Source organism: Vicugna pacos, chromosome 7 (assembly GCF_048564905.1).
Source record: "Vicugna pacos chromosome 7, VicPac4, whole genome shotgun sequence".
NCBI classification, from domain to species: Eukaryota; Metazoa; Chordata; class Mammalia; order Artiodactyla; family Camelidae; genus Vicugna; species Vicugna pacos.
The window spans coordinates 65,373,179-65,390,676 of record NC_132993.1 but is presented as its reverse complement, the minus strand read 5'-3'; the positions used below and the strand labels follow the sequence as shown (position 1 = coordinate 65,390,676).

The 17,498-nt window shown below is 34.3% G+C and overlaps 1 protein-coding gene across 10 annotated transcripts in view; it reads left to right on the top strand.

The window, feature by feature from the left end:
• ZNF804B (zinc finger protein 804B) overlaps positions 1–17,498 on the top strand; it is a 775,441-nt gene that overhangs the window by 487,373 nt on the left and 270,570 nt on the right. The window contains exon 1 of one of the 10 annotated variants that reach the window (XM_072965054.1): positions 13,416–13,463. The exons of the other annotated variants lie outside the window; for them this stretch is intronic. The gene's annotated coding sequence lies outside the window, so the exon portion shown is untranslated. Of the gene's footprint in view, positions 1–13,415; positions 13,464–17,498 lie in introns of those variants that run through there. 10 annotated transcript variants of the gene reach the window in all.

Genomic DNA, 17,498 nt, shown 5'->3' with positions numbered 1-17,498 from the left:
GGCAAATCCTTTACTCTTTAACATATTTCTGAATAACGTCTAAAAGGACAAGTTTAAAATAATGATGAAACTCTAACTTTAAAGATACATAAATGCTATAAAAAATAGATTCCTTATCCAAGGGTAAATTTCTCTTTATATCTGTACCCAGCTGGCAGTGGGTGGTATCTCATTCCTGGAAATTCCTATCTTGAAAAGCAAATGCTTAGGGGAATATTCATTTAGGGAGGAGCGATGGCGTCTTGGGCTCTGAAATGTCATTTGGAGAAGTCCTTGAGTGCAGGGCAGAGAAATGTGGCTGTGCTTTCGCAGACTCTGTAACGCTTAGGTCTTATGGAGTCCTGATGGCTCTGTGGACCATGCTGTGTACGGCAGCATGATGTGACTGGACTTATGCCACAGCCCCACTGATGGAATGACTGTCATTAGCATCATTAATATGCATGCATTCTCCTTGTTCTCTGGATCTGTTTGGAGTTTTTAAGGAAGCAGACTGTTGATGAGGATTCAAACTGATGACCGTGTCCATTTTATTTTTAAAACAAAAGCAGTTTATTATTACCCATGCTTGGGACCAAGTTGGAGAAATAGAAAGGGCATATTAAAATGATGTGGTGTAAAATAGAATGAATTTGGTTTTCATATGTGCAGTTTTGGTTTGTGATACTCTTTATCGCATTTGTACAATCTCTTCTTATGCTTCATTATTTGAATATGGCTGATTATAATGGCACGTCCAGGCTTTTCTAAATCTAATAATAAACCAGGTTAAAGAAGGAGTAAGGCTTTCTCTGCTGATTGATTTTTATACAACTTTTATTCTTGATTACCAAAGGTAAAATACTGTCATAGAAGGAATCTGGGAAAACACAGGAGTGAGAAGCTCCAAACAAAACTACCTAGAACCACTCATTCCCACAGATATTTTTGATATTTTGCATCTGTTTGTCTTTCCCAGCTTAGGGAACATTGTGACAACAATGTTGGGTCTCTAAGTATGAGGACTTGAAATGTATCCCTACGTTTGTGTTGGACTGAGTTCTCACACAGTGAGTAGATAAAAGAGTGGCAGATATATTAAGAATATACCATTCATGGTTGACTTGCAGGTGATATCTCTGAGCATAGGCAAAGAGAGGCATCCTGCTAAACTATGAAATAAGCTGTGTTGATACTTAATCCCTGGACCTTGGGTCTTGGATGTGTCCTCTTGCTTCTGCATGCTTCTCATGCCCCTGCAACATGTGTCTTCTAATGTCCTGGTCCCCTATTCCAAGCCAGCCCATGGCCATATGTGACTCTACACTGGTATCAGGATTGAGTCATGTGTACAACCTCCCAGGCTTAGAACTTCTTCCCTACATTCTTACAATGGACCTTAGATGACCTACAAGACCCTACATGATTTGGCTCCAGGCTTCGACTCTAGATTCATCTCCTGTCATTCTCCCATTTGCTCAATGAGAGCCAGTTGTATATTCCTTCTTTCTGTTTTGTTCCTTGAACATGTCAAACTCATTCCTGATTCAGGGCTCTGGACTATGGTAACATATCTGGAATGCTCATTTCCTTGATCTTTACCAGTTCTCAGCTCAGATGTCACTTCTCAGGCAGGTCTTCCTTGACTATCCCTTTAAGTAACTGTTTAGTCAACACCTTCCCTTTCCTTGATCCCATTATTTTTTAATTTTTAAATTGAAGTATAGTTTATTTATGACATTTTATTATTTTCAGGTATACAGTAATGTGATTCAATTATATATATATTTTTTCCCCTGTGCAATACAGTAGGTCCTTGTTGTTTATCTATTTTATATATAGTAATGTGTATCCGTTAATCCCAAACTCCTAATTAATCCCTCCCTCCCCCTTTCCCCTCTAAAAATAGAGTTACCATATGATCCAGCAATCCCACTCCCAGGTATATATCTGGAAAAGATGAAAACTCTAATTTAAAAAGATACATGTACTCCAGTGTTCACAGCAGCCCTGTTTACAATAGCCAAGACATGGAAGCAACCAAAATGTCCACTGACAGATGAATGGATAAAGAGGATGTGGTAAATACACAGTGTGGAATACTACTCGGCTATGAAAAATGAAATAATGCCATTTGCAGCAGTATGGATGGACATAGAGATTATCATATTGAGTGAACTAAGTCAAAGACAAATATCACAGGTATCACTTACATGTGGAACCTAAAAAATGATATAAATTAACTTATGTATGAAACAGAAGTAGACTCACAGACATAGAAAACAAATTTATGGACCCCATTATTTTTAATGGCACACATTGTTTAAAATTGCTTTGTGATTTTTATGAATTTATTGTCTATCTTGTTTCTTTCCCACTAACCCCCTCATTCTCACACAGAAACTTAAACTCCATGTAAATAGGGACTTGATCTGTTATAGTTACCTCTGTGCTTCCCTTGTTTAGATAAATCTAGTTCAGAAAAAGTGCTTGATAATTAAATTCTGAATGAATGTTGGTTATTAGAGCTTGATTATCTAATAGGATGAGTATGATTAGTAGATAAGTTCCAGATCATGGAATCTCAAGAATCTTTTTACACTCACTTGGGACAGTGAGAGCCTAATCCTCAAAACCAAAAATGCTGTCCACCTTCTCCAGAGAAAATGGGGAATAATTTTTATTCCTTCCTAACATAAATATATATTATACTATAGCATGATTTTTAATGACTATTATATTTTATTGTATAGATATAATGTATTTTAAATCACGAGTCCCTTATTTTTGATCATTTGCATTTTTTCCTTCCATCTTTTCTGTATTGTGAATGTCACCCCCATAGATATCTTTGTATATATCTCTCGTGTCCAATTCTGATTATTTCCTTTGGCTACAGTCTTTGAAATTAAATGCCTATATTAAAATATATCCCCCTCTTTGAATATTTTTCATATTTTTATTTCAAAGTCTGACTCTCAACATATATGTGATTTAGACACATTAGAAAGAGCACTTCTTTTCAGAAAAGTTTAGAATTCTTGGAGCCACTTGTTTAACTTTCTAGTTTTAATTTCAATTTAACTGCATTACTTAAGTGGATAAAGATTGATTTTTTTCCAGAAGAAGAGCCAGAGAAAAGTAATTTGTCTCATTCTGTAGCCAGTGCAGCCCAAATAGAAATGTCAAGTATTTCAAGTTGTGACTTTTCTTGCTCTTGTTGACTATGTTACTCTTAAAATAAATGGAAGTTCAGCAAAAAGTGGGCTCAAAATATACCAGAAAGAAATAGTATCCTTATTGCTCATAGTTTTAATGAATAGAATCCTTTAATCTTACTTAGAGAGATATGACTCTCTTTCCTTAAAAATTAAACTTTATATTTTCTCTCAAAAGGATGAAAATTCCTTGCTATAAGAACCATTTCTAAAGCAGGTGTGAGTTTTTGTATGTTTGTTTGTTTTCCCCCACTTCTTGGCATGAGCAAAGAAATATAATGCAGTTGCTGCCTTGCAAAAAAACACCAATAATTTTGTACTCTAGAAATGTCTCAGTTAAAAAGGACGGAAGACATAGTATTTAGCCTTTGTGGTCTTACCCTTACCATACAGTCTAGCAATCACATTCCTACCTGTTACCCAACTGAGTTGAAAATTTCTGTCCACACAGAATCCTGTACAGGAACGTTAATGGCAATTTTATTCATAATTGTCAAAAGATGGACACAATTAAGATATTCTTCAACAGGTGAATGGATAAACAATTTGTGTTGCATGCATCCAATGAAATAATACTCAGTGATAAAAAGAAATGAGATATCAAGCCACCAAAGATGTGAAGGAACCATAAGTGCATATTACAAAGTGAAAGAAGCTTGAAATGGCTACATACTGTATAATATCAACCATATGACATGCTGGAAAATGCATAACTATAGACACTGTAGGAAGATCAGTCATTGCCAGGGACTTAGAGGGCAAGAAGGAGGGATGAATAGGTAGGTCACAGGGTGTTTTTGGTTTGGGGAAACTATTTTGCATGGTACTGTAATGATTGATACTTGACACTACATATTTATGAAAACTCAGAACTGTATGACACAAAGAATAAGCCTTAATGTAAACTAAAGGCTTCAGTTATAGTAGGTGATGGGTACTGGCTTGTTAACTTCAACACAAAAGCAATATGTTCATAATAAGGGACACTGTGTGCAGAGGTAAAATGGTATGTGAAAACATTCAGTGCTACCTGCTTTGTTTCTCTTTAAATCTAAAACTGTTTTAAAAATGAAGTCAATTAATTAAAAAAAAAACAACCCAAAGAATCAAATGTGGTTTTGCCTCCTATATCTGTCTCTTCAGTATCGTCTAGTGACAGGTTATACCTAATGATTTTTTTTTTTTATTTTGGATAGAGTCATTTCATCAATTTGATATTACAAACCCTCTGGCATAGCCTTTCTTAATTAGATGACTGTATCAATCATTTTTTCTTATTGCCAACCTGTCTCTTTCTCGTCTGGGGCCCTGTATTAAAGTCTCAGAGTGATTAACTGAATCAATATCTTTGTTAGTTTGGGCTTATATTTCTGTGGCACAGCTCTGTTGGATATAGTTCTGTCTGAAAAATGGTGAAGAGCATATTGAGTCTATAAATCCTTTCATTCTTGGATGTGCATAGTCTATATTATTTGATCTGATGTTAAATGGAAACATAATAATAATGTACACAAGTCTACATTCTAGATTTCTTTCAAATCAATCAAAGTATGTCACTGACCTTGCTGTTATGATCTTGCCTATAAAGCTTCAATTAATGATGTAACAATAACTATTTCATGACACTCTATTTACATACTCTAAAAAAGTAGCCTTATATTTAAAAGCAAAGAGATGATATCTTGAGTTTCAGAGAAATTCCTGCCATCTAAATGTTTAATTTTCTTAGTTAAATTAATCTGAAAGCAGAGAAAATGACTCAAGTGGGCTACCTGTAACTTGGATGTAGTGTTTTAATGTGATGGATAGAGGAAGAGAAGGGAAAATACTAAATTAGTTGATTTCACTTCTGTCTGTAGTTCGTTATGAACATGTTCATATAAAATTAATGCCAATCTACATGTTATCCCATACTATGGAAATTATACTGGTAAGATTCCATGCCATTCAGTGTTTCTCTAATATGATCTATAAATGCTAATGGCACTGTGTTCCCTCTGTTGCACCTGCTTTTCTCAGGGGATGAAAGTTCAGTTTAGATACAGCAAACTGTCTACACTATCTTATTCACACTGCTTTAACTAGAGCAACTTCTTCTCTTCCTTGGTGGATGAACAGAGCCTAAAAATGAGAGTTCTGCATTCAATCTCATATTGATGACAAAATTCCTTTAAAACAACTTGAATTTCAAGTGAATGAAACCTCAGTAGTTGGACTTTGAACCTGTCACTTTGCCTTTTCTCAGCTGTGACTCAGCACTTACGTGTATTTCCAGGAACAAATGATTTTGAAGTAGGAAGCTCTGGCTCCTTTGGTGCTTTATGTTTCCTTTCTCTTCAGTTAGGTTAGTGTTGATCTGGGAGACCGATTTTTGTGGTATGATAAGAGAACATACTCAAAGCTTGTGTTCATTGAACTATCCTAAACCTTGCTTTTTTCCAATTTAATAATTAAGACATCTTTGATAACAGTCTCTACCTTATAGTTTTATAGGAGAACAATGCCTTTTGCTTTAGTGTCTCCTTATTTACAGCTGGAATAAAGAGGCTAAAGTAGATTTATGTAAATATAATCAAGCACAATTATACTCTGATTAACATTATTGCATAAATATTACCTGAAGGGTAACATGTGTTTGTGTGTATCTCTTTAATGAATAAGTTATCAAACATAAAAAGGGGGGAGAGGGATAAATTAGGAGTTTGAGATTAGTGGATTAAAAACTACTGTATATAAAATAGATAAACAACAAGGATCTACTTACAGCATGAGGAACTATATTCAATATCCTGTAATAAACCATAATGGAAAAGAATATGAAAAACAAAAAATATATATATATATATATATACACATACACACACGTATATAACTGAATCACTTTGCTGTACACCAGAAACTATCACAGCTTTGTAAATCAACTATGCTTCAATTAAAAAAAATAAAAAGTTATAAAACATATGAGTTAAGTAGATAAGTATGCAAGATCTGTAATAACTAGATAAACAATTCTGATATTCTTATATAATATATAAAAGGGAATTGTGGCTACATTTTCCAGGATTTTTACATCATTCTCACTATTTTGATAAAACTTGGCATTTAGTCAGATGGGATTTTGAGGAAAAAACTAATATTTTTAACTAAAATTTTTTCTAACATAATTTCATTGAATTATTTAATTGTTTTTCCTTCTCTAGGTCTCTAAATTTTCTTCTTGGTCTTAACTCTTAAAAAAAAATTTCTCTAAGCCTAGAAATATACCTAAAAGGAAATTATAATTGGTAATTTACTTACAAAATATTGAGCTAGTCTTGGCATTCATATAAATACATATAAGTGTGTGTGCATATATATACATATATAAATGTATATATACACACACATTAGCGAGGAGGGTGGACAAAGAGAAGGAGAGAGAGAGAGAGAGGGAACTACTTACATTCTGTAGTTACAGATCTCTTCAGTTTGGAATGGAGAAACAGTTGACAATATTTTCTTAAAGGCAGATTATATCCCACAATGGTGAACAATGACATCAGATCATCACCTTCTAGATTTCTTAGCCACAAAAGTAAGTCATTAATTCAAAGGCAGGAACTATGAACATTTTTCATGGACAATAGCAGCTAAACAATTGAAGCCCACTGGATCTAGACTTTACCTGAGAAATTCAATTGATGATGACAGTTGGTAAGTTGTCTTTAAATATCTTTATGTCTCACATTTGAATATTATTTTTGTAAATTCAGTGGATCCAAACACATACAAGTGTAACATAACTGAAAGGTTTATCACCTTGAAAGTTATTCACAAAAATATTCCCATATATATGGCAAGATATACATTTAAATGGTAATTCCAATACATATGTTATATCTTGCACTCAAAGACCAAAACCTTTTCCTATATCTTATTTTATTTATGTGACTATTTTTTGGCCTCTTGCAAGAGAAAATAGCCAGATGTGAAATATAAGATCCATCCACAGATGTCACCATGAAATATTGCTGGCTTCATAACATTTGCTCTATACTGTTCACTCTGGTCATTGTTAAGTATGTGTAACATTCTTAATATGGCCACTTTGTGGCATATCATATGTCTAATCATAATATTTTTGACTTTGAGTTGAGGTTAAGAGACACACAGTATGACCTTCACCTCACCTCTGGAAACTCAGACTTACTGTCACATCCAACAGTAACCTTTTGCATTTCAGATGCAGATTCTCATGATATCGAATGCCTACATTATTTATGATCTTTCCCTTGTTCATGACAATTGGAAATTAATGATGGCGTTGAGAGGAAGTCTGCTGTACCCATTCCACTCTGCATTAACCTAAAAAATGGAGAGGCAGTCATGTTCTCTCTTTCATATTGTCTTCCCACAGAGGAATTGTGTTTTAAACCTAATCCCTGAAAGTAGAATAATGGTTCCTAGCTAGAGATGCAGTATCCTCTCAGGGCTTATTACTTCATCAATGACTACAAAAATAGAATTTAGTCTCTTTTGGGTTAGAATTGCTCATCTTCCTGATGTGTTGAGCTTTGTTCACTGTTTCATACACTCCATCACTCTTGAGTTTGCCTGGTTCCTGGCTTCTCATTTACATACCAGGATTGTTCTCTCTGAAGTGTTTTGCTCCAATCCATTTAAGAGTAATAGATTTCTCTTGTCAGCAAGTACACAAAGCTTCATGCAGTTCATGGCAAGTTTTATCCTTTCAAGTGTGATTTGGAAAGAGGACAACTCAACTTTGTGACATTACGTTAGTAATACATTTTATATATCAATTTAGCTATTACTTTCACAAATATTTGGGTTCAGACTGTTTGCAGGAATGCTTTGTTAAGGATAAAGTACTTGTGAAGACATTCAGAATTTTCTCAGACTGAAAGCTTTTATGTATTTGTAAGACAGTCTTGCTGTCCTCAAATCTTATAGCCTTCTGGGAGCTTTTGTCTTTAATATTCAAAGAATATAGCTAGGAGCTTCAAACTTCAGTATATTCTCAAGAATATCCAGGAGGGTTCTCTGAGAGCTGTCATTTCTCTCCTTCAACTCTTGTTCTGATATTGTTTCTTCCAGTTTCTCAGTCATCACACCGAGTCTTTTCTTCATCTGCTCCTTATTAACTTCATCCTTATTGTTTGCTCGTAGACATCTCCGCCCACTGCTAGTGACACAAATTCATGATAATTGTATGTAGTCAATGTTCTAGTCAATATTTGGGGTATTGGGAGTTTTTTATAGCACTCTACAGTATGGACAGCGACTTAAAATTTAACATTAGCTATCACTCAAAAATTCATCCATTCCAATGCAGGGTGAACCTCTCATAGGTCATGCTCCCCTCGCCCCCGTTTATTGCCATCTTTTCTTTCTCCTTCAATTTCAAGTTCTGACACCAAGATTCTTGAAAACTTCTTGTCCACAAAAATTAGCTCACTTCCTCTTCTACAATGGAAATCTTGACTTTTAACTTACCTGTTGAAAACAAAACAAAAAAATCATTAAAGCGTTTTCTTCAACAGAGGACCATCTGCTCTCTTTTATAAAACATGTTCTTTGTAAATCCCCTTTCACTCTCGTTTTTGTTCTTCATGTTGTTACAAATTCATTCTTATAGTAGATCACATATTTATTCATCAATTCTTAAAGGAATTTATTTGTTAGTTGTCACTAAGTGGAGATTATGGGTGAAAATCTGTGCTAGATTCTGAGAGGTAGCACCAGCAATAAGGCTCAACCCTGCTGTCAAAATGCTCACACCCTACTGCAGTGGAGGGAGCAGTAAACAGACCAGGATGATGTAGTGTGGCTTGAACTGTGCCAGAGGATACTGTGGGAACACTGGTGGTGTTATCTCACCTGGAAAAGTAAGCAGAGGAGTCACGGGCAACTTCTTAAGAGGAAGATAATCTGACATATGGGGGCATGAGTAGGGAGGAGAATAAGAGAATAGTACAAGGAAGAAATGTAGAAATGAAGAGTGAGGGGGAATGACAGGAGACACTCTCTTAGGTGACCCTGAGTTGAGAACTAGCCCCTAAAATACACAACCTATTGTTAGCTTTCTTAGAGATCTTTTTATTCAAAATACTGCCTTTCTGATTTTTTTAAAGCTGGTTCTATTACTCTGACAAAGTCATATCTAAGATATCCTTTTCTTTCCTGAGCTGTAGCACTGAATCCTATGAGCTTTGTGAAAATGTATTCAGTTGAAAAGCTACCTATACAATATAATTTGTGCGCACCTGAGCAGAATTTCATCTCCTTCAAACAGGGTATCATTGTTTATAACAGTTATAAACAGCTGTTAAAAAGAACAACAGCATTCAGTTGGCTGTCAGTTTTGTATTTCGATGAAAGCAAACCAAAAGTTTGATACTTCTTCCCTTCTGAATTCACCAATGATGTTGTCATTTATGAATAAACTTAGAGGGTTAAGATTTACTTAATATGATACCTCCAAATAGATCATAATTTTAGAGAGTTTTAGTATGTAAAATATATTTTAGACATTAAAGAACTGAGTATGACTCAACACCCTCCCCCGCCATCAGTTCCATTACATGTGTTTTAAGGCATAAATACTGAGAAAAAGTGACAAAAGGCCCAATTTTATTCCAAAGAGCTTTGGCATGAAATTTAACTTGTCTATTGCAGTTCAAAGGAAAGTTTTCTAAATGAGGAGTAATTATGTTTAAATATTTATGTATATGTTAAAAACTCTGTTAGAATGCTTTGTGTCTTTTGATTTTAAATAGACAATGTATATTTTCTTTGGTTGTGTGGTACAATCCTTCACTGATTTTTAAGATGGTTGTTTGCTGGTCTTCTCCAGTTGTGTCTCATAGGTTGTGTGATTTGTGAATGTTTACATACTAGATGAAGGTTGATTTCTGTCCTGAAGTTGACTTTGACAAGGGACAGCATTTTTGGGGATGTCTTTTTTTTTTTCCCCTACATGACTATTCTGTTTTGAAGTTTTCAACAATATGTAGCACCTGAATGCAGCAGTGACCTTTCTGTAGCTCTTTAAATGAAAAAAGAAAAAGGGAAAAAGAAAAATCAAGCACTGGTTTGTAAAGTACTGAACTGAAGTGAAATTCTTCAAGAGCTCAAGTGTTCAGTGTCTCCCATATCTTCTCACAGAATTTGCCCTCATGGGCATGAGGTAAAAAATAGAAAAGAGAGAGTGACAGAGAGAGAGACATCTCAGTGGTTCATAATTAATGTCAGGGAACTATGATCCTGGCATGACACAAACTATATCACCAAAAGAAAAAGGTAAAGAAAAATGATGATTGCTCAGCAATTTACACCAGAGGATGAAAGGGGAAGGCATTTTAAATTAATGGTCCTGAAGCCTTGATGCTGCCCTGCCACATTTCATCTATCTTTTTCGAGTTGTATCTCCCATGAAAAGGGGACTTCACAGTCACTTAGGGAATACCAAACAGTAAATTTTTCAAAAGAAGGAGGCTTTTACATTTTACTTTAGAATTTTCTCTATAGTCCATAAGCTTTTAGTGTGGAATTTGATTAAAACACAGTCTGCTGCCTGGAAAAACTTCCTTGTAAAAGATGTCTAGTTTGATTGTCCAAATGGTATCCGACTGCAATATCTTTAATTGCATTTAAGAAACCTCTAGTTACCTTTCATTGTCATGAGATTTTTATAGACCCGAAATGCATTGTCTCTGTACTTATTTCCTTAAGGACCAGGAAGTTGGCTTTTGTAGAATTTGTATAGAACAGTTTTTGTACTGGTAAATTGTGGTCTCTCTTCGTTACATTGCACCTGTAGGGCTCTTCTGTCCACTCAGTATACATCTAATGCTTCAGTTCACGTAGCAAGCAGATGGCCAACTGAGGATCTGTAGCTGTATCAAAATAACTATCGGACGTCATGATTCAAATACCTGTTAAGGAAGGGTAATGTGGGCTGTAGTATGATTTGAACTTTCTCCTCAGTAAGCTCAATATTGCTCTTTCTCATGTCATTTTTCTAAACATGCAGAGGGAATAGTGCCTAGGAGAGTAGCCAGGAATTGATACTTAAGAGAAAGCATTCATGAATGTTCTGTTTCACAAATTGTGTCTAAGGGTTTTGAGCTAATAATGAAAATACATAATATTTTAAAAAATCCTTTCATTTCCAGATGTGCAGTTAACAGAAGTGGCTGTGATATTACATGCTTTTTCAGATCTGACTGTTGAGTGCCTATGTATGTGTGTGTGTGTGTATGTGTATATATATATACACATACACACATATGTATAACAAATATATGTATATATATAATTTTATACATACATACATACACATATATGTGCCTATATGTAGGTAGTGCATACATGGAGAGATCTCATGAGATCTCTCAACAGTGTTGTGTGTAAGACAATGTCCCAATGTCTTAAATAGAGAGGAGGCATTTCATCTGACATTAGCTTAGCAATTTTCTCTGTAACAGAGAAATCTGTAGGGTGTTAATATAAAAATATGCACCTAACAGGTACATCTACTTATATTGTCATTTTTAATGTCACAGAGGAAAAAATGACAAAAAAAAATACTAGAAGATTATGTTGAGTTTTGGAAGTTAACATGAATGCAGTTCAGCCAGAAAGTTAATGTCTAGGGTTGTCTCAAAAAAACAGGTGGAGGGAAAAAAATCCATGTTTATGGATTGGAAGACCTTATATTGTTAAGGTTTCAATACTACCCAAAAAGATCTATAGATTCAGTGCAGTTCCTATCAAAAGTCCAGTGATTTTTTTTTCAGAAATACAAAAACCCATCCTAAAATTCCTATAGAATCTCAGTGGACCCTTAATAGCTAAAACAATTTAAAAAAAAAAGTTGGAGGACTCACATTTCCTGTATTTAAAACTCATTACAAGGCTACAGTGATTTAAACAGTGGGGTACTAACATAAAGACATGCATATAGCCAAATGAAATAGAATGGAGAGACCAGAAATAAACCCTCATATATATGGTCAAATGATTTTTTCACATTTTCTTCAAATGATTTTTGATAAGAGTGTCAGACCATTCAGTGAGAGGAGAGTATTTTCCACAAATGGTACTGGGAAAAATGAATGTTCACATACAAAAGAATGGAATTGAACCCCTACCTTACACCATATGCACAAATTAACTCAAAATGAATGAAAAAACCTAAATACAAAAATGAAAACAATAAAAACCATAGAATAAACATAGCAGAAATCTTCATGACATTGCATTTCCAAATGATTTCTTAGTTGTGACACTGAAAGCACTGCAAAAGAATAATTTAAAACTTGGACTTCATCAAAACAAAAACTTCTTTTTCTTTACATCAAAGAACACTTTTCAAGAGCGTGAGAATGCCAACTAAGGAGTGAGAGAAAACATTCGCAAATCATCTATCTGACAAGGGAATAATGATTCAAAAAATCTATGATTCAAAACATATGAAGATATATAAACAAATATTCATAAACAGATGTTCACAGCCACATTATTCACAATAGTCAAAAGGTGGAAATAACCCAAATGCCCAGCAACAGATATGGATAAACAAAGTGTCTTACACACACACACGCACGCACACACACACAGTGGAGTATTCTTAAATGAAACTCTGATATGTATTGCAACATGGATGAACCTTGAAAACATTATGCTAAATGATATAAACCACACACGAAAGGAGAAATATTACATGATTTCACTTAAATGAGGTACCTAGAACAGTCAAATTCAATAGCCAGAAAATAGGATCATGGTTACCAAGTGCTGAGTGGGGAAAGGAGGAATGGAGTGTAAATACTGACTGGGTACATGTTTTCAGTCTGGGATGATGGAAGAGCTCTAGATATGGATAGCAGTGATGATCGCACAAAAATGTGAATGTACTTAATACCACTAAATTGGACACTTACATGGCTAAATGGCAAATTTTATGTATATTGTACCACAAAAAACCACCCCCAAAATCCCCCAAAACAAGAAGGCACATGTAAGACCACAATTCTTGTCTTAACACAACCAGCATTGTGACATCTCATCTCTGAGCTAAGGCTCTTTGCTTTGTGTACTACTGTGAGGAGCAAGTGAAGGCCCTCAGAAAGCTCATGTGAAATTTGAAGAGAGCAGAACTCCATAGATAAAAGGAAATAGAAGAGACAAGTATATAAAGCTTCTTAACAGATTTACCACCATGATTTGCCTAAGTATTCACTGCAGTTCAGAGAGAACTCTTGGGTGAGAATTTTCTGTTTGAGACATTGATTTTATAGGGTATGAAGATTTGTAACATGCAGTGTATCAATGATTGAGTAGAATCTTGTTTTAATAACTGAGGAAGGAAAGTGAACACTTGAACTTTAAAAGGGGAAAAGCAATGTAACGGGTAGAGGTGTTTTCCTCGATAAGACCACATCTTCATTCTACCTTTATTTCATTGTGGTGTCATCACAAATTTCACCTTGACCTAGCACCTTGTTTCCTTTTAGGAATAACTTCTTGTTTGTATATGATAGGGGTGAGATTATGTGCTCAGAGGACTTGGAGACATTATAGATCAAGGAGATTCCCTATTGCTTTCCTATCTGCTTTGGAAACTGTAATAAATGGAGTTTCCTAACATTGTTAAGCAAAAATAATTTTGCATGGATCTGTATAAGTCCATACATAGAGTAGATGTATGAATAGAAGCTATTTTCTGCTCTTAGAAGTTTGGATATTCTTATACAAAAATTTATATCCTTGAAGGGGAGACAATAAGAGATAGCAAACCATGTATGAGGATTGCCATTTCCCCTTTATAAAGTTTGGCTATCAGAGATATGTCTGAGCTATAAAGAGATGAGAAACTTGAAAACAGATGGCCCATCTGTTTCTGTCTGGATGAATTGTAGAGCATTTGAAAGAAATGTCAATCATGTAAATTGAAATCTAAGAGCACTCTACCATTCCAAAAGTTTTGTCTTAACAAGCCATTTGTGAATTGCTGCCCTATCTTTCCCTTATTCCACTGAACTGAGAGTATTTTCTGCTTTCTAGGATAATTTTGGTACCTGATCACATACCATTTATCTTTAAGTAATACAGAGCCAACAGGGATGGCTATGGGAAATCTAGCATCATTTGACTTTTCTCAGATGTTCATTGTAAGTGCATAATCCCAAATGAGGCACAATTATGAAGTAGTAGACTGGGTGGTTAATATCACAAACTTAGGAGGCAAAAAGGTCTTGAATTTAAATCATCTTATATTAAATTATTTAAATCTCTGTGTTATACACACATACACACACACACACCCCTTATATATAATACAAACTTTTCCAGAGAAGAAACAGTCTTTCATAAGTTATTTTGCATAGATTAAGCCCTGATAGCAACCATCAACCCAAGTCTCTCTGCCACGTTCTTTGGAGATCTCTTGTTAATATCATATATAACAATAGCTAGTATTGTATGTGTGTATGTACATATTTTATATACATATACTTATATATAATATAGTATTATGTGTAATTTTATTGGATATACATTTTTCATAATGGTAACATATGTTCAATAAAACTTCCAGTTTTTTTTGTTGTGGGGGAGAGAAGAGGCATAATAATTAACTAAAATGATGCTAACATTCATCTATAACGATTATAAACAATCGAAACTGTACATCAGAACCACAGGGGTAACTCTCTGAAAGACCAACATGCCCAGACCTGACTTTTTGGAACTGTTTTGGTGGGTTTGGAGTAAAGCTAAGCATCCTCTGTAGTTATAAAAAAACTCTTCCTGGAAATTCTCATTTGCTTTCTCCAGTTAATATTTATTATATACATGAATAATACTGCAGCATTCCTGTATTAGATAATTATTCCCTAACATATGTATTATTATTGTAATTCACAATAGGATAAATGAGACAGATGGGTGTATTTATTTCCCTTTCTGTTCTTCTAAACTCATGCTGAGGGGCTATCTTTTCATAGCTGTGTGTGAATTTTGGGTAGTTGATCTCCATGAGTTTTAGAGTCATTTTCAAATAATAAAAGTCATCCAGTTACACATACACACACACACACACACACACACACACATAGAATATCCTCAGTTCAGTTATTAATATGTGCAGACAAGTGTAGTATTGTAAATATCTCTAAATGAGCTTCAGACAAAGTTAAAGCCTCCCCTTACCCCAGCACAGCTTGAGTGATTAAACTGCTATTTGCTGCATATCAGAGAAGGCTGCCACTCACAGAATCCAGTATTCTAGATTTTTCAGGTGTGAGTCAACCTTAGTCCATGGTGTCCTCCAAAGTCATGGTAGGGACACTTACCAAGCTTCTAAAAGTTCAACTTGGAACCTCTTTCATTTGACTTACATATGATTTACAGAATAACATGTAAATTTTTCAGCCTCAGTAGTGTAAATGGAAAGGTATAGCAAATAGATCTGAGGGCGATGGTGGGTAAAGGAAAGGCATCTTCATGTAAATGTGTACAGGTGATGATATTTAAGATTTAAGAATATGATTTAAATTGCAAAGGTAACCAATAGTATTGTGAATAAAAGAATAATAAGAAATTATGAAGAGGCAGGAGAGAGCAGTTGATGAATGATACAAGTGACCATATTCTTACCTTTCAGGGTGGGGAGTCATAAATGATGACAGGAATTGATAAACCAAGAAAACCATGTGTAAAGGGGCTTATGGATAGAGAAGTTAGCAAGAGAAAATTTTAAATATTCTACAGCTTCCCTCATCCCAGTGTATATGAAGCTGGAGAATAGTGTGGCACAATATTGTAGCTCTTCTCTAATATCAACTTCATTAGAGTTAATAAAAGCATTTAAAAAGTACAGTATAAATTTATTATTCTTACATTTCTGAAATAAGTTCATCGGTTGAGTCCTTTCTAGATATACTAGAAATTTAATAATAAAAATTGTCAACCTTAAGTTTTTACTGGTTAATAATTATCAAAAAATGATGTTAGATACTTATCATGATAATATTTAATAAGGCAAGAATTAAGTTACTAGGGACCTTACCATATGTTGAAATTAACTAATATCATTATGCTTTTTAAAGCAATGTTTTGTTAAAGCAGCAGTGAGGCTCTCAATGGTCAGAAATCAACGCACAATTTGTAACTTCCATGATGCAAAAAATCCTGATTTATTTTCTTCTCTAATTGTATCTTCTTTGTTCCTGTGACTAATTTGTACCCCCTCTTCTTTTCTGTAAAATGTGAATGTTCTCAACTCTTTCCTGATGAACATTAAACTGTTTCCAAACTTAATTGTTACCAGAGAGGAAGGCAGGAAAGGGGATAACTTATAATCTTTGGGATTAACAGATACAAACTACTATATATAAAATAGATTTAAAAACAAGGTCCTATAGAATAGCACAGGGAACTATATTCAATATTGTGTAATGACCTATTATGAAAAAGAATATATATATATATAGATATATATATATATATATAATATATATAACTGAATCACTATGCTATACACGAGAAACTAACACAACATTGTAAATCAACTACAGTTCAATAAAAATAAAATTAAACTCTTTCCTAATTAAGAGTGGTGACCAGAAGAAATATGCCACCTTGCGTAGTTGACTGTATCCTGTGTACACCCTCTATCCATATTACATGTGCTAGATTTTATTCCTGAATAGACACAATTTTCTTGAATATGTATCTTTTCCACATGTCTATTTATTATTAAATATACAGTTTAGAATTTTATAATTATATTGTCTTACACTGTGTTTATATTAACCCTTTATCAGGTCAAGTATTTCCTTTTTCACTGTCAAGTAAAAATTAGGTTTTTGTTAAAGGAGCTGTTCTTTCTCTAACTTCCTTTAGTTAGGTGAAGAAGTGCCTACCTCTTGGTTTATGATCAAGGGACCTATAACCTCATCAAAATAAAGCCTATTTGCTACTAATTATATTTGGTACACAGTGACATGAAATTCATTTTCCATTTGGACTCTATTACTGAAGCTTCATTTAGTTACCAGTAATGAAGATTCTGGCTGTCTTAGTCACCCTCTGATTATTATAGCAATGTGTAGCATTTAAAAGTGAACTGAAGTGTTGTGCTGTACACCAGAAGTTGGCACAATATTGAAAACTGACTGTACTTCAGTAAAAGTATATTTTAAACAGTGAATGGCTTGATGTTAAATTCAATTTTATAAAACATCAAGGTGCATTTACTTTGCCCTATATAAGAAACTGAAGAGTATGCAAGATGAG